We start from the raw sequence: 26,313 nt of genomic DNA on the forward strand, positions 1-26,313 counted from the left end.
CCATATACTCCAAAAGTGCAGCCAACACGTGTTTCGTCATGCACTTCTTAGTGCATCATGACTTCATCAGGGCTTCCATATCAATACTCGTATTTGCTCCTTTTACACTTAATCCTCACGGCAGCATCTACTTCAACTCACGTACGCGAGTTGAAGTAGATACTGCCATGGGGAAGGATACGTCGGTAGTTGATCAAGTACTCGTGAGTACCGGAAGACTTAACGGATTGTGAGACTTGAAGAATATTGAATTAAGAAACAACGTTATAACTTAAAGTTATCGACATACCAAGGGAGTTTTGAGAGAATTTTCTATCGGCACAGGAAGTGTTTTGGGATAACTTTTAGAGTGTTGATGAACTTTTATTTGTTGGATTAAGTGTTAAAGGAGCAAATACGAGTATTGATATGGAAGCCCTGATGAAGTCATGATGCACTAAGAAGTGCATGACGAAACACGTGTTGGTTGCACTTTTGGAGTATATGGCTGTACTTTCGAACTGTATATAATTTCAATGAAAGAAGAATTCTGTTGGATTTGGTGACCTTCTGGATATGTGAGGAACTAATTTGAATAAGGACTTGCTTTGAACTGCAATTAAACACGGCTGTATTTACAATTGTTCTGGATATATGATGAATTATGATTTGAAGAAGGATTTCCTTTGAACCGGGAATACTTTAACTAAACACGGCTGTACCTACAATCGAAATATTTGGTATTACAAAGGAATTAAATTACTTACATTTATTGTTTTGTTTACTATTTTAGTGCTTAGGGAGGAATTGTTTTTTATTTCAGGTTGTGCCCACTGTGTGGGTATTTGTGGGGTTGTTTGGTAACCAACCTCTCCACCCTTTGAAGCACTACCCAATTTTAGTGATTGTTAACTTTGCCCGAATATTTAGTAGTGCGCCCAAGTCTAGACCTGGTTACCAATAGTGTTTGTTAAGTAACGTCCTCAACATCACCCCCCAACACACACACACCAAAGCACTAACATCAATGAAGTGCCAGTTCTCTGGTGTCCTGATGTGGTATGAAATTTGCATACGCAGTTGTTGATATTTACATAAAATCTCCTATGAGGAGTATAATGCTTGCTTGAGGGAAATATTTCAAAACATTCTTCAAGCATATATAAGCCTTTAGCTCCTCTGTACTTTTGCATGCCCTGTGCTTGAATCTTGCTGGAGGTTGTTGAGGTATCCTGGGCCAGATTTTAGGAACTCACTTCTTCTCGGTCCACGTCTCAGTAATAATCTGTTCTCTTTCATAAAGCTTTATAATTCATCCAGTTTATTAGGTCTTCTAGGCAGTCTTTCAATGCCAAGGTGATCGTTTATGCTCTGAAAATAATAAAACGAAATTAAATGAATTTTCAGAAAATATCACCACATCTTACACTAACATAACATGAAAAGATGTAAATGACTTTTAAAATTGAAAATACTATCTATATTACTTACATTTTAGAATTGGGAAAAGAGAAAATAATAGCCCAAAAACTGAACGGTTTGCAAATAGATGCTCATTGTGAGCTTTTGTGATTTAAGGGTCCAAATATTACATAGAGCTGGAAAACGGGAGAGGTAACTTACAATGCTGACGTCAAATCAAATCTTGACAATACCAACAATAGGGACACAGTTTTAATGAAGATGTTGTGTAGAATGTTGGGGTCTTAAAAAAGGAGACCAACATATGATATATAATGCACTGGGGATGCCTTCCTGACATGAAATGTTTATAACATGATACTGTCAAAGGCAGGTAAAAAGTTGCAGTGTACGACTGTGACTGATATAGAGTATATGCATGTGATTATGTATTAAATATGTATATCACTTAAAATACCACTTATTGTAATTGATGTGTATTTATATAGTGCTTACTACCCCCTGATGAGGCGTTGAAGTGCTTTTTCAGCGCGTAGCACGCTACTTTAGAACCCAAAAGGATTAGTGGTGAATTAGTATAGTGAAATATGAAATTAATTTTACTGGTGGCTATGTTAGTCTGTTATTTGGATTGAGAAGGTTAGTGGAGGGATAGAAGAGGGAAAGGTTTGCATTTATATAGCGCTTGCTACACCTGATGAGGTGTTGAATCGCTTTTTGGCAGATAGAATGCTACTTCGGAACCCAAACAGGATTAGTGGTGAATTAGTCTAGGGAAATATGAAATTAATTTGAGCAGTGGAAATGTTAGTCTGTTATTTGGATTGAAAGGTTAGTCGAGGGAAGGGTTTGGATTTATAAAGCACTTGCTACCCCTGATGAGGTGTTGAAGCACTTTTCGGCAAGTAGAACGCTACTCCAGAACCAAAACAGGATTAGTGGGGGATTAGTAAAGGGAAATATGAAATTAATTTGAACGGTGGACATGTTACTCTGTTATTTAGATTCTAAAAGGATAATGGAGGGCTAGAAGAAGGAAGGGTTTGCATTTATATAGCCATTGCTACCCCTGATGAGGTGTTGAAGTGCTTTTTGGCGGGCAGCATGCTACTCCGGAACCCAAACAGGATTAGTGGGGGATTAGTATAAAGAAATATGAAATTGATTTGAGGGGTGGACCTGTTAATCTGTTATTTGGATTGAAAGGGAATAGTGGGGAATAGAAAGGGAATGGTCTAGACATTTTTTTGAGGGGGGAGGTCATAGCAGTAGGAGAGGGTTTGGGATGAGTTAAGGGGAGGGGGAAGAGTCAGAGGGAAGTGTTTAGAAAGGCTTTTATGGGAGATCTGAATAGTAGAAGACATATTAGATGATGCACAGAGGGGTAGAGGAGTGAAGAGTCTAGAAAGGGTTCTTTTGGGGATCATAGTAGTGGTATGGGGTTTTGAATGAATGAGTGAGAGTGTGGAGGTAGATGATTTATTGAGAGATGTATATTGTGAGAAATAGGGTAGTGCATTCAAAAGAGTACAAGAATGAGGTTTGAGATGAGTCAGAGAGTTGAGGTAGAGGTTATATTAAGAGCGGTATATGGTGAAAAATAGGGTAGTACATTGGAGAGAGAAGTAGAATGAGGTTTGAGATGAGTCAGAGTGGAGGTGGGAATATATTACAGAACTACCTTCATAAACACTTGAGGAAGTTGGGAGACAATGAGGGAGAACAGGGCACAGGCAGCTATTTTAGAGAGCAAACAATAGCATAAAACAGAGCTGGAGGAAGGAGCATGGGGGACACAAACCTTGCTCGCCAGGATAACTATAACCCAACACAGGGTACCCTCGAGCTCTATACCCCCGTGCCAGGACTTGCGCATGTTAACCAATTTGTTGCACTCCGAAAAGTGCAAGCACTAAGGCCATCCCAGCACACACCCCTGTGCACAAACCTAACCCACCAGGGAGATTTTATTTAAAGCCATATCCACCTAATGCTGCTTGGCACCCTGCGACAGTGCTGGCCTGTGTACATTAAGTGACCCCAACACCATCACTCATACTATTATCTATACATCACCTGATCTCAGAAAGTTGCATAACTGCGCACAAAGGATACAGTTTGTGGTTGTTTTAAAGTATTAAAACCTAAACTTAACAATGACTCAGCAGTATAAACACCCTGGTATAGTTCGCAGAAATACTCTGCCTACCCTGTTCTATTAACACAGGCCTCAGTGCCCCGAACCTGCTCACCATTTGAGCAACAAAAATGCATATTCAGGTTAGTGTATACCACCCCAAATAGTTGGTCCCAACAACCACCAGAAACCATGTATGCACAAACAACCAGCTTGAAGGACTGTCCCCTTTATGACCATGACCACCTTACATTCCGGGTAACAGATTTTCAAGATATTCCTAGATTCTCAACTACTGGCTGTCCTTTCGTTAGAATCACAACCTGATCCCAAGAATGGGACCTCTTTAAAGCCCCAACCCCATACAGTGACTCCTCATCCCATTGTTCCAGACCTCCTTCCACTTTGGTTCCCCTCGCGAGCTTTACCTTCCCTTGGAGGCACACAGCTCTACAATAATATTTTCTTTGTAGTTTTGCCCCATTACTCCAGCCCCTTTCCTGCGGAGTCCTGGGCAAGGGATACCCATTGCTGCCGGGACAGGTGGGTGCGTGGTGTTCCCTCTGCTGCATGGCCCCCCTAGCCTCCTGCTTCAGGTGGATCTCCATGTTGTGGGGCAGGGGCTCCTTCAGGACCCTCGGGTCGTTACCCTGGATATGAGTGCGCCATAACCATTATGCTGGTAGGCCACAGGCTCAAGGGGGGTTGGTGGGTCCGTTGTTTTCAGGGGCGGCCAGCTCTCCTCCGTCAAGGAAAGCATTTGTGGGATGTTGTGCTTTACATATTTTGATATCCTTTTACAGGAATGTAACTGAATGTATTTAGATGTTTTTAAATTTTCAGAAATGGAGTATATTAAGCATTTTTGTAGACTACCCTAGCCCTATCTTGAAATAAATGTGGTATAAGTCAATTAGATATATACTGCCCTCCAAACTTACATGCGTCATGCATAGTGGATACTATTGTGCTGTCTTTCCTTCTTCGGACAATGATTACATATTTCGGAAACTTTTCTAAAGCCATATTGGATATAGAAGTGGCTAATTGATCTTCCAACTTTTTAATATTATTTAACAGTTTAGTAACCTTTATCTAAATTCCTTTTTTATGGAAACATAGTTAGCAATATAACCTTGAGCAGCTGCGTTAAACATATCCTGAACCGATTGAATTGAAATATTGGGATCATTGTGAACATCAAATAAGTCAGTTGCAAAAGCATGAAATGAGGAAAAAAATAGGATAATTTAACAATGAATCATTAACCTCCATCTATTGGAACATGTGTGTTCAAGTATCAAATCCAAATCTGAAATCAAAATTGATCCAATTTCAGCATTAATAATATTCTGGACTGATGACTCACTTAAAAAAACATGGTCCAATTTGGAATAGGACCATGTGCAGGAGGAAAGAAAGAGTATTCAATCAAGGTAGGATTACCACAGCTCGAAGAATCTAATAAGGTCTTTGAGAAATAGCAGATCTAAAAAAAAAGTATGCATCTTATTGGGAATAAATTTAAGTGTGGGATGCCAAACCAACATCCAAAATGTTATTACGAACACTACCCAGAACAAAACATTGACTATCATAGTTAAGAGATTTTTGTAACATTAGAAGAATCATAATGAATTTGTAGGGACATAAATGTTAAAACTGTGACAGGGATTTTATTAATGTTCAGATCCACAAAAACTACCTCCCTTCATCATCTCATTTGGGGGAAATAGCACTAGCATCTAAGTTTTTATTGCATAAAATAATTGTGCCATTCTTCTTGTTGATAACTAGAGCTGCATGAACAGTACCCAACAAACTCTTTTTAAGCTTAGCGCTTTTAGTTCTGGAAGGTGTGTCTCTCCTTATAAAGCAACATCTGGCTTAAGCTTAATAAAGTGAGATACGACTATCTGTTTTTAGATTGGGTTATTTACATCTTCTACTTTCCACATAAAAACTCTGAACTAAGAAGAGTTAAGAACATATAAACACAATAAGGTGTACACTAATTAAAACCACAATCATTTATAAATACTTTAAGGAGTTTAGGATCTGGCGACGAGTGGAAAAGACCCAATCGTGAAGGAGAGTTTAATACAAGGCCACAAAAGATTTGAAGTGTCACTAGAAACACAGAGGACTTTAAGAAGAAGACATGTGGGTAAAGGAATTGAAGACTTGAGATGTGAACCTGTATGGAGGAATTGTGCCTGGCAGCCCCACCAGTGTCTATTGGAAAAGACAACCTACAGCCAGCGCAGTGTACAGCACAAACAGTAAGCTGTTTTTATCCTCCAGACTTAAATCAGAACCTTTGAATCTGGAAGCACCCGGCTCCTGTGGTATCGGCAATTAATGGACTAGTGTTGGTGAAGAAATGGTCGGTGTGAATCCAGAAAAGAGACAATAGCGCAATAAGGATTTGACACGTCGTGTTCTTGGTTGTGCAGTGTTTTTGGTGCCCTGAAGATTTTTTGGAGGTGAGCCATGTCAGTGCACAGAAGCTGTCTTGGAGTCTAGTGGGGAATGGTAGCGCAAGTATGCTCTCACGCTTGTTTGATATGGGTGCAGAAATGTCACTACTGCTTTGAGTTTGCTCTGTGCGTGTTTAGAAACCTGTCTTGTTGCCTGCAATCTACATGATGCGTGATTAGCTTTATTGCGCTGCTGCTGAGAAGCGGTTCACAACGTTAGGAAGAAATTTAAGATTGGAATTGTGTGCGTGCACCTTACCTGTTTACGGTACCACAGTTGTTTCCAGTGACGTCTTCGTTTGTTAACATGTTTCCTGTGCTGCCCAGGGACGCTCTGCAGCAAGGACGTGCAGAGAGCCATCTGGCTCAGCGTTGGCTGCATGTGACCATCTTAGGTGATGTTCACACTTTGTCAGACCTTAGAGTGGAATCCGTTTTGCGGCTGTGCAAGTTTGACCAACAGGTTACATTTTGGAAAACCGCATTCTATGACAAATTGGCATCTTCATCACGTCAAGTGATTTATCTGTGAAGTAACTAGTGATAACAACTGAATTTATGTTGCTTTGACTTCGTGTTGGGCTGTGTTTTGATTGGGCTTTCCTTGAAAGGCTTGGAAGTGTCTTCGGAGATCTTGTATGCTGTGAGTAGTTTCGGGTGAGAAGTCGCTCACCATGGACTTCTATTTACCATTCTTAAATTACTGCATACATGTATTATCACATTTGTTTTGGGGGGTATAAGTAATTTTCCAGATCTTACGACGTGTGTGGCATGATCCTGGTTATTTTACGTGTGTCATGTTGTACTAAGTAGTTGATGTATGTATTCCCTATTAATATTCGGATGTCTGCCATGCTCAATTTGCTACAATGTTTGCCATGTTCCTTCTAAATGTGTTGTTCTTTATGCTAGGTGGGTTTTGTGGTACCCACTGTGAAGTGGGTTGAAAAACCCTGTGTGTAGTTGTTTGGCTTATGTGAGGTATTTATGACTGTGCGTTGTGTGCTACATTTTTCTGAGTTTCCCAGTGTTAGTGGGAATGTATTGGGTTTAAAGATACCCTGTGATTGTAATGGGTTTAAAGATACCCTGTTATGGTATGGGTTAAGTCATAGCCTCTAGCCTTGTGGTTAAACCTGGTCCTGCTATGAGTTATGTAAGGGTCCCTGTACAGGGTAAGGGGGTACACTCCTAAAATAACCCCTGCTCACCCCCTTGGTTGCTTGGCACGAGCAGACAGGCTTATCTCAGAGGCAGCGTGTAAAGCATTTGTGAACACATACAGTAATCTAGTGACAACACTACAGATGGACACCACACAGGTTTTATATAAAAAAATAAGTATTCTTTATATAGATATACCACAAGACAATTAAACGACAAAAATACACAATACTGTTACTTTAGATGGTAGAATTTTGCTTAGTTCTCTTTAGTTCTTAAATGCGACACTTTAAGTCAATGTACCTTTTTAGATGTGACAAGCAGGGCAACAAAAGTGTTGCTACGATGTTGATGCGTTGAAGATTTTGGTGCAAAGAAATAAAGACGTGAAGATCTTCCCGATGCGGCACGCTTCTCCGATGTTGCGAGAAGACTCGACTCGACGCGTCAGCTACAGCGGCGACATCCCTTTACGTGATGCGATGACAGCGGCCTTGGCGGCAACACTCTTCTCCGACGTTGTGAGATGCTTCCGCTTGATGCGATGTTGCAGCGGCGACACCCCTTTACGCGATGCGACGACAGCAGCTCCGACGGCGGCACGCTTCTCCGTGGATGCGAGGCGCTTTTCTTGATGCGGTGCAATGCGACAACTACGATGACTGCGATGGCGACACGCTTCTTCCTCGATGCGAGACTCTTCTCTTGATGCGGTGCAATGTGTCAGCTACGATGGCTGCGATGGCGACACGCTTTTTCGGCATTGCGAGACACTTCTTCAATGTTGCGAGACGCTTCCGCTCGATGCGATGCTGCAGCTGCGACACACTTTACGCGATGCGACGACAGCAGCTCTGACGGCGGCACGCTGCTCCTTCTTGAGTTGCACTTTCAGCTCCTTGCGACACGCAGTCACTCAGAAGGCCCAAACAGCAGCAGCAGGTGCTTCCAGAGGACTCTGGGGACCTGGGGGGTGAAGTCTGTTGTTCCTGAGACTTCAGCAGGAGGCAAGCTCTTTTCCAAGCCCTTGGAGATCCTTCACAAGTTGAGCAAAAGTACACACAAAGTTCCTTTCTCCTCACTTTGGCAGTAGGCAACCCCTGCAGGCCAATCCCCCAGTTTCAGGGATAGTCTCTCCTCAGTTTCTTCTTGGTTCCTCTCCTCAGCAGAGTTTCTTCTTGTTTCCCAAAGTGATCTGAATTCTTGGGATCAGGGTCCCAATACTTATACCCGAAAATCCTTTGTCCTCTGAAGGCAGAGGGGCCTTTGCCTTGTTCAACCCGGTTCTGGTCAGACCTGGAGCACTTTGTTTACCTGACTCCTTTCCTTTCAGATTGCAGGGCAGAGACATCAGACGCACCACAGGAGATGGAGCCAGCATTGTGGAGGGAAGGCACAGCCTTATTCAGGTCCCAGGTGCAACTCCTCCCACCCATCTAGATGCAGATCTCTCTATTTACCACTGGGACACCTCACTCTGTCTCCTGGAATTCCCCAGCCCTGTCACTCAAACTCCAGACAAGGAATACACAGCCTAGCAGAGGCAGGTTTGATAGGTTAGACAAGAAAATGCCTACTTTCTAAAAGTGGCATTTTAAAACAAAGAATGTTAAAACCAACATCACTAAAAGATGTATTTTATCATTCTGAGTTCAGGCATACTAAAATTGAATTTCTACCATGTTCCCTGAGTCAGTTAGGATTATAAAATGTAATAACCAAACTGCCCATTCTGGCCTATGGAGAACAGGTAGCCTTGCAATAGTGAAAAATGAAAATGGCTGTAATTCACTATTAGAACATGTCACACACACCAGGGCATGTCCTACCTTATCCTTACAATGCACCCTGCCGTTGGGCCTACCATAGGGGTGTCTGATATGAAGAAAAGGTAAGGTTTAGGGACTGGCAAGTGGGTGCACTTGCCCAGTCAGCATGACAGTACCAGACTGCATGCAGGCTCTGCAATGGCAGACCTTAGACACATTTTTACAGGCTGCTTCTGTGGGTGGCACGACCAGTGCTGCAAGCCCACCAGCAGTATTTGGATTACCAGCCCTGGGCACTCCTGGTGCACTGTACTGGGGTCTGACAGGTAAACCAAACCAACCAATCATGGAATCACTAATTCATACATCAATTTACAATTGGGAGAGCATATGCACTTTAGCACTGATCAGCAGTGGTAAAGTGCCCAGAGTCATAAAACAGCCAACAACAGGTCCAACACAACCCCCTTCTAGCCAAAACGCAGGGAAGTCCAATCACTACCTTGATGGGCTTCCCTGCTTTGGGCGATAGAACCTGGACCTGGCCCGCAACTGCAGTGGCATATTCCAGTTCTATGCCAGTCTGAACCCATTTCATTTCCTCTGTCCATACTCTCAGGGCCCACCAAGCTAACCCATGTGGAACCCTTTTTCTCACCTGTGGACACCACCTGTGCAGCATCTAACCTTAACTTGCTCACCGGTGTGTCCCAACAGACAGACAGCAAAATGCCACAGTGGCCAATGACAGTGTTTAGTGATGAGACCCAGGCCTTATGCCTCTCAGGGCTCTCAGACCTCTGTGGCGTCAGGGGGCAGTATCCCCAGGTGCTTGGCATCCTTTTTCCATTCTCCCTCCTGTCAGGTCAGGAATGACATCCTGGCACTGACCCGCCAGCCCCAGGCCTGTACCCGGCGGCTGGATGGGAGACTGGGGTGGGCTTTCCCACACCCGGTCCTCCTCCTCCTTGTTGGGGCTCGGCACCCTCCCACCTGGAGTGGTACCCCCTCTCAGAATTGCCAGGGCACCTGTGGCAGGGGTCCTGCTCAATTCGCCCACCAGTTCAGGGGTTCTATCTTGCAACTGGGCGTCCAGGTCAGGGGGGGCACCCTGAACCTGGCCCTCCAACCTAGGGTCTAAACCCTCAGACTGCACCGGGATCAGAGGCGAGGACTCCCTCCCTCTGCGCCCCCTTCCAGAGTGCTGTACCCTCCCACCTGGAGTGGTACCCCAGAAGACAACCTGCTCAGGACACTGTTTACAGTTGTCCCTCCCTCCAGGTCAGACAACACCTGAACCTGGCTCTTCAACCCCGGGACCAACCCATGCGGTTGAACACTCGCCTGGCGCACCAGGTCTTCCGTGGGAGCACATGTGCCCCCCCTGAGGGTAACGCATAACTCATGTGTTGTGTGATAGTCTGCCTGGCGCAGATCTCCCGACCCCTGTCCATCTAACAGTGTGCGCGAAGATCCCCCAGGACAGAAGTGGTGTCACCATGGTAATTCACTGGTGACGCAGCCCTTCTGGCTGGCCCCTGACCCACTGGTTCTTCCACTGGGGACTCTTTCCCCCTCTCACCCCTCAGTCTGGACTTCTGCACCCTCCTCTTATGAGTGGCACTGCCAGACACCAGAACGGCTGGAGGCCTGCTTACAGACACTCCTAGTTCACTAGACACTAGGGGATCCCGCACAACAGGCAGCCCCTCAGGACAGACTAGGCTCCCCACCTGGTGTTTCCTTAAAGAACCATCCAGGCTCTGAGACTGGGTTTCGGGCACCTCGGGACATGCAGCCCCACACTCACTCCTTCTCCACTGAGACAGGACCTGAGTCCCTACACTCCTCCCACTACACTGGGACCTAGCTGGGCTACACTAAACCTCTTCCCCCACTCTGGGTTGGAAGATATCTGAACCACTCTTCTTCAGATCACTTCACAATGCCTTTCCAGACTCTCTGGAATCCACCAAAAGGTCTGCCTTCAATGTGAGCTCCCTGCAGTCAGAGAACTCCCTCTCCAACAGGTGTTGGCATAGCTCTGGAAAACAGGGACTTACAATCAATGTTCCCTCTAATTTTTTTCCTCAGTGTGCGGCAGTGTAAGGTCTCTGTGCACTGCAGTCAAGGCTATGTGCGCCAAGAACCCGACCGCACATGTGGGTGTAGCGAGAGGGGTTCCTGCTTGATTGTAGAGATAACTGACCTTGGTATGAATGCAGGAGGCCTGCTTGATGGGTCAGATCACCTTTGAATTTATGCTTCAGTTTCAGCTCTCTCGTGTCCTCCTTGGCCAGATCAGAAACACTGCACATACACACAAATTCTAAATGTCTTTTTAGTTAATATTCAGGGATAGTGATGTATTTTTCCAATATTGTAATATAGTAGGAGCTCACTAATACTACTGCAAATAATCACTGTGACATCCTCCCATTTCTCATATCTGAGATCCTGTTTGGATCTAAAAGAAACATTTTTTATGGATGTTGCATGAATCAAAAACACATCTGTCATAACATGTCTGTAACAGACTCTCACACATTACCCAGAGTTAACATAAATTAAAAGAAAATGCTATTTGCATCAATCTGTTTAAGAATTATTCAAGGTAAGCAGGGCAAGACTCTCTGCAGAGCAAAGCTGGCTCTACGGGGGTGGCCGGGTCACTCCACTCTTCAGAACTGATAATCATTAGTTCATTTATCAGTTCTGAAGATGGTTTCCTGGATACGCAGGGGGAGGAACGTGCATAGAAGTCCACCACGTGTGCTTTTAGAATCACTAATATATGTTAGTTATTCTGAGAGCAGACATGGTGCTTTTTGGCATGTTTAGGGCTTTAAGTGAGATGAAAAAACTGGAGGGGGGGGTCTCTCAAAGGGGCGTGACTGATGTGATTAAGGGTGTGGCTCAAAATCATTTGAGCTAAAAATCTGTGCTTAGCATAGTGTGCCACGCGATTGTTATTGTGCTGCCTCATTGCATCCAGATATATTGCATTGTATTGTAATTGCATTTATATAGCTCTTGCTACCCTTGATGGGGTGTTGAAGCACTTTTTTGGCGCTACTCTGGAACCCATAAAGGATTAGTGGTGAAATAGTATAATGCAATCTGAAAGTAATTTTAGTGGTGGATATGTTAGTCAGTTATTTGGATTGAGAACGATAGTGGAGGGATAAAAGGTTTGCATTTCTATAGCGCTTGCTTCCCATGATGGGGTGTTGAAGCATTTTTTGGGCGAGTAGTACGCTACTCAGGAACCCTTTAAGGATTAGTGTTGAATTAGTATAGTGAAATATGAAAGTAATTTGAGTGGTGGATATGTTAGTCTGTTATTTGGATTGAAAAGGATAGTGGAAGGATAGAAGAGGGAAGGATTTAGAAATATATATTTTTTTTATAGAACTCTGCACAACTATCCTTCTAGTAGGGAAAGGTAGCATCTGCAAGACTTTCCTCGGCGATCTTAAAATGCCGAAGCTTAAAACTGCCAATTTTTGGACTTGTATCTCCATCGTGAAATTCAGCATTTATTTGAAAACACTTATGTTAAAGTCTCCAGTTATGTGGGGTTTTGCATATTAATCCTACATTTAGACATGTGCTCCACCACAAGCACTGCTAACCTGATTGAACAGCATAACTTGGGTTCAAAGAGCCACTGTTATCCCTCTATGCTGGTGCCATTCCACCAGTTGTCCTTATGACAGCTACACTGTGCACCGAGACAGTAAGCTTTTATAGACAATTCACCCACCATCAGCTTAGTCACCACCTCAAATTGACTGCTATCCCTTATAACAGAATGCAGAAAGAACATATACGCTCTAAGGGATACAAACATACAAAGGAGACCTGAGACAAGGAGTGCGATGGTGCAGATATCTTATCATAGGGAGTCAGTCCCTCCTGGTAGATTTGTGTTTGTGTTACTGGGGGAGAGACAGACAACACAACACCCAAAATGGAGATCAATGTCCTAATGCTTGATTGGAGTACCTTTTATTTATTCGGCATTCTTTTTTTTTTTTTACTTTAAATCTCCACCTGTTCCTTCTCAAATGCGCTACTGCTTTCTGTACCAATAGCTCTTTTAATGCACCATTTCTTAGTCTATGTAAAGCATGACTTGGAGATGGTGGTGGCCTACCAAACAAAACAAAAAAAATTACCTTTACTTCAGCTGAAAAAAAATCTAATACTAATATTTCCTGTCCCTTTTTTGTGGGATTGTCGTCGGTTTGAACTGCGTCTAATATCTTTACTCTTCTGGAGAATTATTTCAGGAAATAGCTCCATAACTGTCCAAGAAACACTTGGTGCAACAGCTGTAAACTAAGCATGCTACTCTGGATGAGACTTCCAGTGCTTTTGGCAACAGTTGGCATGGCAGTTGCCACGAGGTCCCCAGAGGCACCCACTTCCCCCGCAGCCATACAGAACAGGAATCTCAGGTGGACATGCAAAGATTAAATTCCAATACAGAGACAGTCATCAGAAGAATCTGTGGGGCATATTCACAAGGAGCTATTGCCAAATTAACGGCACTTTATCGCAGCCAAAGTCGTGATATATTTAACTCTCCAATCACAAGGTGGTGTTAACAACCCACAGCACCAGTTTACCTGCGATAGCAGCCGTAAAAATCATCGCCACAGAGGACGCCCGCAACTATCGCTAATGAGATGCAGAGAAGGCGTTCCCGTGCCAAAAGCCACGACACAACCACACCTCAACATTCTCAACGACCAGCCAGATTGGCTATAAAAACACAAAACAGGCGATAAGGCGCGTTAGCTGCAGGAAATTTGCACCTGCTCTGACCTAGTGTAAAGTTTGACGGCAGCCTGCACCACAAAAGGGAGCCCAGCCCAGGGCTACATTGGAAGGGCAACAGATGCCATGGAGCCACTCATCATGCGGCCCGGACACCCAAGGTGGCCACAACACCCACCGTCACTACCCCAGGACCCAACCCACACCTGGAACACCACCCCCGGACAACCACAGATGCAGCGCAGACAAAGACAGCGGACCCCCAGGAAACGCACCAGCCTCACAGACCAAACATCTGACATTGTCACCATCCACTACAGGCTGAAAGGGACAACCATCCAACGCATCCTGACCAGCATCGTCTAACAGGCCTACGGCACCAACACAATGGACAATCAACATCCCACCCCACCCCAATCTGCTGGCTTGGCTGCACCTGTTGGCCCCTGGCATCCTCCAACCAACGTCCGCCAGAGTCAGAGGAGTCTCACAGCCAGCCACATCCAAGTCCCTCACACCTGTCCTGGACATCACCATCACCCTGGTACCCCAGTACCCATACGTCCAACACAATGCGTAAGATCCGCTGGAGACCAAGCAAAGACCATACACCATAGCAGGATGCTTGCACGTGTTGGGGGCAATCCACAGCACACATGTCCTACCTGTGCCCCCTGGTGACACAGCACACAATAACCGCAACAGGAAGCACACGTCTCACATCAATGTGCAGGCAACATCAGGCAACATCAGAACACATCTGCTGTAAAGGACAAAACTTACTTCGAATAGATCAATAATGCTTTGACCTCAGAAACAGTAAGGATTTTAATCTAGTCAATCGGGATAGATGGATCGAGACCCTTGTCTTCAACTTCTGTACAATTTAGCAAGACTGAAACTGAGCCTGTGTGTCTTCATTGCATATTGAATAGTCCCACAGATTGTGTCCTGATGAAGGAGCGCCAGAGAGTGTACAACCACTGATAAATGTTTAGAACTGTTGGCCTACCACACAGAGTCATCCATGTAATAACAGTAGTAACGTGAGCTTTCTCGAACACCGCATGTAACTAAACCATAGCTTACACAGCTCACAGCCGACACCTCTGTGGCTTCCTTTAGTCAATCCAACACAAACTGGGTGGTTGAGGGTGTCAAAAGGCCCTAAGAGATCTAAATATATAAAGATAGCTGCCTCACCCTGATCTGACGCCTCAAGTTATACTGTGAGGGGGGCGTGACATTGCCTCTCCATGTCTCTACTGCAGACTATCACAACAAAATTACCTTTCCAATACAATTACCTCATGTATTACGCTGTGCTCCTCAACCTCGTTAATGTGTAAAATGTGTAAAGTAATTGAGTATTTAACATCTAATTTCACTTTCTATTAAATAGAATAACAAAATAATAATATAATAAAATTATTATCAACAGTGATAGCATTAGGACGAGGATAATGATAGAAGTAATTTTAAATAATTTTAAATACTTTATGGTAATTGAATAAACAAATTTTAAATTAATATAAAATAATTCAAATAAATATTTAAGAGTGTTTGGAAAAGTGGTTATGCTTACAGTTTGGATTAGGGTTGTTATTCGATTTCCTAGTTGTTAAACTATTTAGGGTAGTTTAGTTTGCTTTAATTGGAATAGTAACTTTAAATAATAATAAAATATATTGGCCAGTGTAAGCATTAGCATTAAAATTAAGATAAATGTACAATATTCGTTGAAAAAAGAGCTTGAAATGTAATTAAATTAAGTACTCTATTTAACATAGATTATGGTTAGGACAATAGTTTCCCAATCAATTTAATTTAACTTAGCCACATTTATTTTACAATACTTCAACTAAGAGACAAAAAGAACTTAACATTTGTAATTGGAAATTTGTAGCATTAAGGTTAAACACAAGAAAATTCACCTGAATTTAATTTGACCTAATTTAGATGAATTACACATAATTCTGTACAAATAATTAGATATGTATCACAGAAGTAGAATTATGGTTAGCAATAGGGATATGATAAGAACACAATACTCAATTTATTAAAAAATATAATTAATTATGAAATAATTGAATATTATTGCCACAGAATATGGTTAGGTTAAGAGTCAGGCATTAGCAACGAGGTAAATGTTATAAGAAAGAGATGTGGTCTAGCTAAAAGTAAAATTAATGTTAAACCACTGTAGAATGGCCAATGTGATAAAAGTGTTGTATTAATGGCAGGAAAGGTAATAGCTTGTATTCTACTGTGACGGAAAATGTGGCCATTTCAGCCTCTCTCTTCAGAATGAATCCTGACAGATGATGACAAAAAATGGGATTCAATATACTCCTGGAGTAAGATGGATGCGCTCTGTCCAGGATCTCAAATAGAAGTGATTGAAAAAAGGGTGACACTAGCAAAGAGCAGAGGAAGCACAGCATGAGGAGTGATAGGGATTCGCTTCAGAATCAGGAGCACTCACAACTGTCAACGAGGCACTAACAGAGCTAACCAGCACAAGTACTACAGTGGAACCAGGGCATAGCTGAGGACACGTCATGTTTAGGGCCAGATAATACCAGATCTCTCAATTGTTGTAACTCAACTAAACTCGAGATGTTTCTCCAGAATATAATATTACAGGCTATAGAGGCATGAATGATGGCCCACATCAGCACACCATTAGGAAAATTAATGCAGAAAGTTAACCAACACGACGTGTGTTTTCAGAATCCTGAACGCACAAGTCATGCTTGTTGATTTTCTGCTTTCCTTTTCTTAATAGTGCACGGCTGCGGGGCTGATGTGAGCCTTTGAAATAGTATTCATGTTAATTGCAGTGCCCGTGTGCTCTGCAATTAACATGAATACTACCTCAAAGGCCCACATCAGCCCCGCAACAGCGCACTCTTAAGAAACAAATGCAGAAGGTCAACAAGCACGACGTTTGCTTTCAGGATTCTGAAAACACACGTCGTGTTGGTTAACTTTCTGCATTAATTTTCCTAATGGTGCACGGCTGTGGGGCTGATGTGGGACTTTGAGATAGATTTCATGTTAATTGCAGAGCACAGGGGCGCTGCAATTAACACGAATACTATCTCAAAGGCCCATATCAGCCCCGCAGCCGCGCACCATTAGGAAGATTAATGCAGCAAGTGAATGCCAGCTCTCCCTAACCCCACAGCCGGTAAGGGAGACACTTACCTGCCGCTTCTTCGTGTCTCCATTGTCTCTTCCTGCCTCCCGCAAGCAGGAAATTACTGTATTTCGCGCCGCTCGCGTTTTAAAAGCGGCGGCGGAAACGATCTCTCAGGGATGCAGTGTGCGCGGCAAATCCAGGACACTGCGCGCTCCGGGTGACCATGGTGCACACGTGCACTCGCGCGCACCTTATTGGGAACAGTGCTTACAATATGCTCTCCCACAATTGGATCGCACAGCCCCCTACAAGGGGTAACCAAACTATCCTTCACCTCACCATCCAGTGCCTTGCACACCCTCTCCTGGCAAGACAGTATCTGTCTGTCTCTGTCATTCAACCCACACTCTTCTGGGCGGTCTTCACACTCACACACCAGCACATCAACCATGGGAGAACCCCTCTCCCTGCACCTCTCATCTAGAGTCAGTAGAGTGTCCCTCCCGCCACTAGGACTATGAACCCCTGTGCCAGTTCCCCAATCTATCCCAGGGATACTGCGCACCACTGGAGCTACCTCATATCCTTGAACCTCCTGGTGTAAATTAACCCCCTCCTTCAAGTCAGGCGCCACATCTCTGGGTGTGTGTACTACTTTCTCAGCACTAGAAAATTCAATTTTGCTGCCACCATCTGAGCTGGATTCCTCCTCCAACTCAGCAAAGCTCAATCTCTGAGCTACACACATTTCTTGTTGCTGGGCTGAGACACTCATGGCCTCAAGCCTCTCGAGCTCTAAATCAAGCTTCCCTCATTCTCAACTCATGCTCCATTTCCATTTTCTTTTCTTCTAGGGCCAATTTCCTAATTTGCAATTCAATTTCCAACACCCTCTTTAATTTGAGCTTGGTCAGCTCCATTTCATGCATCCTATACTCTTTTCTATCTGCCAACTCCTCTGGAGACAGATTCTTAACAGAAACACTGCTACCGGCAGGGGAAGGGGTTCTCCTTCCTCTTGGGCCCACTGGCCCTTCCAGCTGTTCCTCTGCATTATCATCATCAGTGGCATTCCTTGCTTCTACCCAGGCCCTCAGCGCCTTGTAGAACTCTGCCTTATTTTTACATCCAGTAGTGGAAACATTAAATTTATTGCAGAATAATTTCAGCTGCCTTGTAGTGTAGCTGTCCAATTTCTCTTCTTCCCACTCAAACTCAGTATCAACAGAGACTATGGATGCGGCTTTCTCCACCATGGTTAAGCTTGGCAGTACTCAAAAATAGAAAGTCCCAAAAAGAAATCTACCAACAAGTATGTGGTCGCGTTATGGTCTACACTCACTAAGTAGTGTTCACCAATCACTGTACATGAGTCACAAATGCAAGTCCAGAATCCCACCGCTGCCACCAATGTTATACTTGGGGGTCTCTAGTTGGCACAGGTATGCACTTGTGACAAATAGGGACCCTCGTCTCTAGTCAGGGTAAGGGGGTACACTCCTAAAATAAACCCTGCTCACCCCCTTGGTAGCTTCACACGAGCAGACAGGCTTATCTCAGAGGCAGTGTGTAAAGCATTTGTGAACACATACAGTAATCAAGTGACAACACTACAGATGGACACCACACAGGTTTTATATAAAAAAAATAAGTATTCTTTATATAGATTTACCACAAGACCATTAAACGACAAAAATACACAATACTGTTACTTTAGATGGTAGAATTTTGCTTAGTTTTCTTTAGTTCTTAAATGCGACACTTTAAGTCAATGTACCTTTTTAGATGCGACATGCAGGGCAACGAAAGTGTTGCAACGATGTTGATGCATTGAAGATTTTGGTGCAAAGAAATAAAGACGTGAAGATCTTCCCGATGTGGCATGCTTCTCCGATGTTGCGAGAAGACTCGACTCGATGAGTCAGCTACAGCAGCGACATCCCTTTACGCGATGCGACGACAGCGACACTCTTCTCTGACGTTGCGAGACGCTTCCGCTCGATGCGATGTTGCAGCGGCGACACCCCTTTACGCGATGCGACGACAGCAGCTCCGACGGCGGCGCGCTTCTCCGTGGATGCGAGGCGCTTTTCTTGATGCGGTGCAATGTGACTACTACGATGGCTGCGATGGCGACATGCTTCTTCCTTGATGCGAGACTCTTCTCTTGATGCGGTGCGGTGCAATGCGTCAGCTACGATGGCTGCGATGGCGACACGCTTCTTCGGCGTTGCGAGGCACTTCTTCGATGATGCGAGACGCTTCCGATCGATGCGATGCTGCAGCGGCGACACACTTTACGTGATGCGACGACAGCATCTCCGACGGCGGCACGCTTCTCCTTCTTGAGACACGCTTCCAGCTCCCTGCGACACACAGTCCCTCAGAAGGCCCAAACAGCAGCAGCAGGCACTTCCAGAGGACTCTGGGGAGCTAGGGGTGAAGTCTGTTGTTCCTGAGACGTCAGCAGGAGGCAAGCTTTTTTCCAAGCCCTTGGAGATCCTTCACAAGTTGAGCAAAAGTACACACAAAGTTCCTTTCTCCTCTCTTTGGCAGTAGACAACCCCTGCAGGCCAATCCCCCAGTTTCAGGGATAGTCTCTCCTCAGTTTCTTCTTGGTTCCTCACCTCAGCAGAGTTTTTTCTTGTTTCCCAAAGTGATCTGAATTCTTGGGATCAGGGTCCCGATACTTATACCCAAAAATCCTTTGTCCTCTGAAGTTAGAGGGGCCTTTGCATTGTTCAAACCAGTTCTGGTCAGTCCTGGAGCACTTTGTTTACCTGACTCCTTCTTTCCTTTCAGAGTGCAGGGCAGAGACATCAGACGCACCACAGGAGGTGGAGCTAGCATTGTGGAGGGAAGGCACAGCCCTATTCAGGTCCCAGGTGCAACTCCTCCCACCCATCTAGATGCAGATCTCTCTATTCACCACTGGGACACCTCACCCTGTCTCCTGGAATTCCCCAGCCCTGTCACTCAAACTCCAGACAGGGAATACACAGCCTAGCAGAGGCAGGTTTGAATGGTTAGACAAGAAAATGCATACTTTCTAAAAGTGGCATTTTCAAACATAGAAAGTTAAGACCAACTTCACTAAAAGATGTATTTTATCATTCTGAGTTCAGACATACTAAATTCGAATTTCTACCATGTTCCCTGAGTCAGTTAGGATTATAAAATGTAATAACCAAACTGCCCAATCTGGCCTATGGAGAACAGGTAGCCTTGCAATGGTGACAAATGAAAATGGCTGTAATTCACTATTAGAACATGCCACACACACCAGGGCATGTCCAACCTTATCCTTACAATGCACCCTGCCCTGGGGCCTACCATAGGGGTGTCTGATATGAAAAAAGGGAAGGTTTAGGGACTGGCAAGTGGGTGCACTTGCCCTGTCAGCATGACAGCACCAGACTGCATGCAGGCTCTGCAATGGCAGACCTTAGACACATTTTTACAGGCTGCTTCTGTGGGTGGGACAACCGGTGCTGCAAGTCCACCAGCAGTATTTGGATTACCATCCCTGGGCACTCCTGGTGCACTGTACTGGGGTCTGACAGGTAAACCAAACCAACCAATCATGGAATCACTAATTTATACATCAATTTACAATAGGGAGAGCATATGCACTTTAGCACTGATCAGCAGTGGTAAAGTGCCCAGAGTCATAAAACAGCCAACAACAGGTCAGAAAAAATATAGGAGGAAGGCAAAAAGTTCAGGGATGACCCTGCTAAAAGGGCCAAGTCCAACAGCAGTGATATGTGCTGAATGGGCGCTATGCCTGTTCTTGAAATGCAAATATATCTGTGAATATCACCAGCGAGCGTGAAGATGTAATTCCCTGAACCGCATGGAAACTCAAATTCCTTATTTCAGAGGAGATCATTGATTTATGCAGGGCATAGGCACCACTTGCTCTGAAGCTCTAGGGTTGCAACACTTATGCGATGCAATGCCTGCCACAGAGTGTCGGTGAGCTACAAATCCCAAGATGCAGCAGAGTTTTTTTGAGATTTGCTGCAGTGGCTGCCATCTTCATTCTTTGGGTATTGGTTCCTTGAGTTGTATATTGCTCATTGCTAGACAATTGATCTTCTTGCTGCTGCTGCAGTCAGATGTCTTGGTGTCTTCGTACAATCTTGGTTTACTTTGTGTCTTCACATCAGTCCTCTATCTCACCTCCACAGTGCAAATTGAGACTGACGGTAAGATCATGTGAGGTGAAGTATTCAGTGTCTGTAATTCTCTCTCTCTTGTCCCATTCCCTTTGACCCCCATACTTTGCTGACGGGCATACTAATTCTTTGTATGGTAACTAGTGGGTACAGGGAAGTTTGAATAATAACATTACTCCTCGTGGATCCAAATGACCAGGTTAGTGCAATTGTGACAATATTGTGCAGTTACCTTGTCTAAAAAAGTTAACATTTCTTCATAACTACCCCTTTTTAGGTTTGGTTTTACAGCGCAGTTGTTGTTATACATTACGTGATCAACAGAAAAAGACCTTTCAAAAATACTTCTGAGAGAGGGCTTAGACTCTTCCTACATGCTGTTTTTTTTTTTAGTTTAGCATTTGAGAGGGCAGATGTTGTGCTTGCTTGTATTGCACGCTTTGCCTTGTGGGAAAACTTCCTCTCAATACATCATGACTATATTGGTTGTGGTGGCAAGCAAATGATGATGGCTGTTAGACCTGACAGCCTTAGAATGGTCTCCTCCCAACTTTTTGCCTACCTCCTCCACTTGTCTGACCTCTTTTTTTCTGGCTTTAGGACTCTGGAAACTTTACCACTGCTAACCAGTGCTAAAGTGCTTGTGCTCTCTCCCCTAAACCTGGTAATATTGGTTAAGCCCATATTGGCATATTTAATTTATTTATTAGTCCCTAGTAAAGTGGTAGCCTTTGTACCAAGGGCCTGTAAATTTAATTCTACTAGTGGGCTTGCAGCACTGATTGCGCGACCCACATAATTAGCCCTTTAACCATATCTTAGGCCTGCCACTGCAAAGCCCGTGTGTGCACTTTACACTGCCATGTCGACCTGGCAAAACAACCCTTTTACCTGGCCCAAACCTTTCCTTTTTATATATAAAAGTCACCCCTAAGGTAAGCCCTGTATAACCCACAGGACAGAGTGCAATGTATTTAAAAGGCAGGACATGTGCTTTTAAGTTTTACATTTCTTGGTAGTGAAAAAACTCCTAAGTCATTTTTCAATACTGCAATGCCTATCTCTCCCAGGGGATAACAGTGGGATTACCTTATCACATTTCATAAGTGTAATTTCGAATTGGGAAGGGATAAGACGCCCAAGTCTGGTGTCTCTGGAATCACAATTTAAAATCACAATTTATGGTGAAGTTGGTTTAAATTGCAATTCTGAAAATGCCAATTTTAGAAATCTAAAGGAACAAATGATGGACGGAATGCTGAACAATGCAAACATTCCCTACAGTCGCAAAGATCTGGGTTTAATCCATCATTCTTTTGCTCACCACGCCACCCCAGTTTCGACCCAGCCATATGCAAATCAGTCTTGACCCTATTCCTCATGGTAACGGTCCAGCACGAACTGCCATGCGAGGTCCTCCCTGCAACGGAAACAAGCATTCTGGGACCAGTTTCGGGGCATCACCCCTCATCAGCCAGGCTGAGCCCAGGAGCGAGGAGTAGCAGTTGGCAGACTCAAGAGCTAGCGTCCTGTCTCTGGCATGAAGGGTCTGCGGGCTTCCATCAGCACAGCGGCTATAGGATGGTCGCCCAATGTCTATGGGCAGCTTGGTACCTCATGGCCAATGGTTCACCCAGAGCGGGAGGCTGCTCCAACAAGGGGAGGCAGTAGTGACTAATTTGTGCGGGTGGTTGCAGGTTGCACGTGGTTGCCACCAGCCTTCATTTGTGGGGACTTGAACTTATTTCTCATCAATAGACTTTGATGCAGAGAAAGAGAGGCTGAAAAGGCGGGAATGTGGAGTTAGAGATTATTTCATTACTCCCACGACATCACCAAATGTGCAGGCTCCTTGAGTCTTTGACAGTGGCTCCTATTTGAGGTAAAAGAACCCTTGTCTTATTTGGTCACATGACGAGCAGCTCAGGAGGGTGGAACACGGGGAGAAGGGGAAACCATCAGAGGCGAAAAGGGGGGAGTGGCAGATGGGGAAAGGGACTGTACCATGAAGTAACATTAAATGAATGACTGCTTGAATACAACAAAAGAGAAAGGCAGAATGTCCTAGGATACTTACTTGCTCAGAAACAACCGAGTCTGTCATCGAATCCCAGAACAGAGCCACTGTGGGACCATTTGAAAGGGCATTAACTGCCGAACACTGCCCTGCAGGCGAGTGCAGAGCAGCAGAGTTTGTCGAATGGCATACAAGTATTCTGGTTGCAAACGCCGACATTGCCAGAGGACAAAGGGATGTGGCCCTATAATGTGCCTGTCGAACAGGGTAGGTAATTTGTGATTCATGCATAAACCTGCATAGTGTCGGATAAATCGCTATCAATTGTGTAAGCCAACATTCCTGAGCAGGTAATTGTGCCTGTGAACATGTAGTTGTACAGCACGCCTTAAAAAAAAAACAGAAAACTAGGCTCGTCAGGAACAAAGAGGCACTGCCTGTCGTCACCAGTAGTATTTATAAGCAGCACGCCAGAGCAGCAAACCCTCCAGACACGGACAGACTGCCGACTTCAGTGCCGACAAGAGCCAGGTAAGCTCTGTCTTCTGTTTGTTGATTGATAACTTGCGGGCGCTAGGCCTTAAGTGCTAAAATGGCGTGGCAGGTTCGAAGATGCTGCGTGTTTATGCAAAGATGATTCAGGATTGTGAAGATCCGGGACGCAGCTTCCATGGGGGCGCAGGTGCAGAGGAGCTGGGGCCCAGAGCCCTCAAAGGGCCAATGAATAAAGTTCAAACAGCGGCTCGGTGGTCCATGTCCGTCCTTGCACGAGGGCCCATTGCACTGGCCCCGCCACTGGTAAGATCCTGGAAGTCCGGCTTATCAAAGATGAAGGTAATATATGCTCACGAGACCCTGAGTCACAAAGTTATTTTTTTCCATGAGCTACGCACTCCTTGAGATTCAGGAGTAATTCCCAACGACCACAATCTGGGTGCTGTAGCGGGTTTAAAATAGTGCACCAATGGTGTAAATGGTATTTGCTCCAAATTTTGAATCATAGGCTCTACGCGATTACCCAAAAATTGCCCTTAGTTCATGGTATTTAAACACAAAGGGGCAGATTTATGTAGCACTTGCGCCACTTTTGCGCCGCCGTTGCGTCACTTTTGTGACGCAGCAGCGGCGCAAATCCTGCACCATGGTGCGGGGTATTTACAACGTGATGCATCTGTGCCGTTTTTGCCCCATGGTGCGCCGCATTATAAATGCGGCGCATTCATGATGGCAGAGATGGGGCGCAAAATAACTGGCGCATCCCTGCTGATATGCAGGGATGCGCCAGTTATTATAAATCTGCCCCAAATTTGCACAATAATAAGACTGCTCGTAAGGGACTATTGAAATGTATCTGAACGGTTGTTGCACAACTCTGTCAGTCTGCAGTAAGACACAAGTACGCAGGGAAAAAGCCTTGTAATTTGTGCCCTGTGTTCCTATTATAATTGTAATAGGAGGTGAGAAAATGTAACACTTAATGCAGACATGTAAACAGAGCCAAATTTCGGGGCGGGGCTACTAAACATTTTGGGGTGGGAGGGGAGGCTGAGTCTTCTAGCACTATGCAGAGTAGAGATGCAGGGGCTCTAAGAAGGGGTGAAAACACAACAAAGCCTCGTTAGCAAGTAAATTGTCTTTTAAAGACCTGTGAAGTACTCGGGTGCGGCTGTGTAAGTCCCTGGGAAGCTGTCTCGTTGCGCGCCTGCATGCAGACAGGGTCGGACTTGGGAGCCAAATGCAGCTTTGACAAAAATGATCAAACCAGTTCCGCTCCCTTCCTCTCCTCGCTTTTCTTCCACTTCCCCCTTCTCTCTTTCTCCCTCCTTCTCTCTCTGAAGTCCTCATGTGCCTTCTATAATTAATCTTAGGGAGTTGGGAAAGAGACTGAGCCACGGGGGCGGCCCAGCCTTTCAAAGCCAGTCTCCAGTCCACTGGGGAAAAGCCCGGTGGTATAAAAGACCAGTCCGGCCCTGCACACAAAAACTCACTTTTGAGAGCACATTTGTTTCTCTTTTAAATTTCATTGGCTGCAACAAAGTGATGAATCAGTTAGGGTCTCTTTGGGACATGGCAATTTGTGGGTGTGGCCCTGCTGAACAGTCATCTGTGAAATACTCTAACATGTGCTTGATGAATGCTCACTCAACTAGTTTTTTGTCAGCAGCACCTACACATCACGTCCTGCAGCTCTTTGCAATTTTGCACGTATTTTGGACCTCGTTTCCCATGACACATTTTTCATAGATAAAGTCTGCCTCTCAAGTTTCTTTTTCATATTTTTACTTACTCACAACACTTGCTTTTCAGCATGTAATGTATTTTTCCTTGTATTTACTCATGAATTTTGGAAAGCGCCACATGTTACCTTTCTATTAGTTCAGAGCACTAGACTCATTTATATAAATATGTTCTGTTAATTGGGATTTATAAAGCGCATAATCACCGGCAGGTCTCTTAGCCCTGAGAGAGAGTAGCTGAAACCCCACAATGACCAGGTTAAAGCGTATGTTGTTCCCAGACCTCTGTGAATAAGAGGGCCTTAAGTTTTTTCCTACATGGGAGAAGGGCCTGTTCCTTGCGTAGGCGTTCTAGTAGCTTGTTCCATAGCTGGGGAATCAGAACAGAGAAAGCTCGCCCCTCTTTTGTGGTTTTGCAGAACAGCGGACAGGACAGCAGGCCTGCCTCGTGTGAACAGAGGGTGCGTCCTGGCACATAGCTTCCTAGGCACTCCTTGATGTATATTGGGGTTTGTCCATGAAAAGCTTTTTGGGCGATGCAAAGGCCCTTAAACTTGGCTTGCTGTTTGATGGAGAGCCAGTGCAACTGCTGCAACAAAGGTGCTGCACGTGAGCGTCTTGGGAGCTTGAAGATCAGCCTAGCTGCATCGTTCATAATTACTTGCAGCTTGCCTAACAGTTTCTCTGGTAGTCCAATATAAAGGGTGTTGCCGTAGTCCAGACGAGACACAATCATTCCCCACACCACCATCTGCAGAGTTGAAAATGACAGGAGAGGTGCCAGTTTCCTCAGTTGTCTCAGGCCCACACAGGTCCCGATCACGATGGACACTTGGTTCGACCGCTTGCGCTTGGCTTCTATTTTGATGCCTAAGCTCTTTACGACTGGCACTGGAGTGGGTATGATGCCCAACTCTTGTGGCCAGAAGAGGTAACTCCAGGGGTTACTTATGGGGGAAGGAGTGAAACTTGGCATCCAATGAGAAAGGGCAAG

At 44.7% G+C, this 26,313-nt stretch overlaps 1 protein-coding gene across 3 annotated transcripts in view; it reads left to right on the forward strand.

Annotated features, from left to right (window-relative positions):
• Positions 1-23,567: 23,567 nt before the first annotated feature.
• Positions 23,568-26,313, forward strand: part of LOC146822957 (serpin B10-like) — a 273,400-nt gene continuing 270,654 nt past the window's right edge. For all 3 annotated transcript variants that reach the window (XM_085607115.1, XM_085607114.1, XM_085607112.1), the window contains exon 1: positions 23,568-23,613. The gene's annotated coding sequence lies outside the window, so the exon portion shown is untranslated. The remainder of the gene's footprint in view (positions 23,614-26,313) is intronic.

The sequence above is a fragment of the Triturus cristatus genome, chromosome 5_2, assembly GCF_964204655.1.
Source record: "Triturus cristatus chromosome 5_2, aTriCri1.1, whole genome shotgun sequence".
NCBI lineage: Eukaryota > Metazoa > Chordata > Amphibia > Caudata > Salamandridae > Triturus > Triturus cristatus.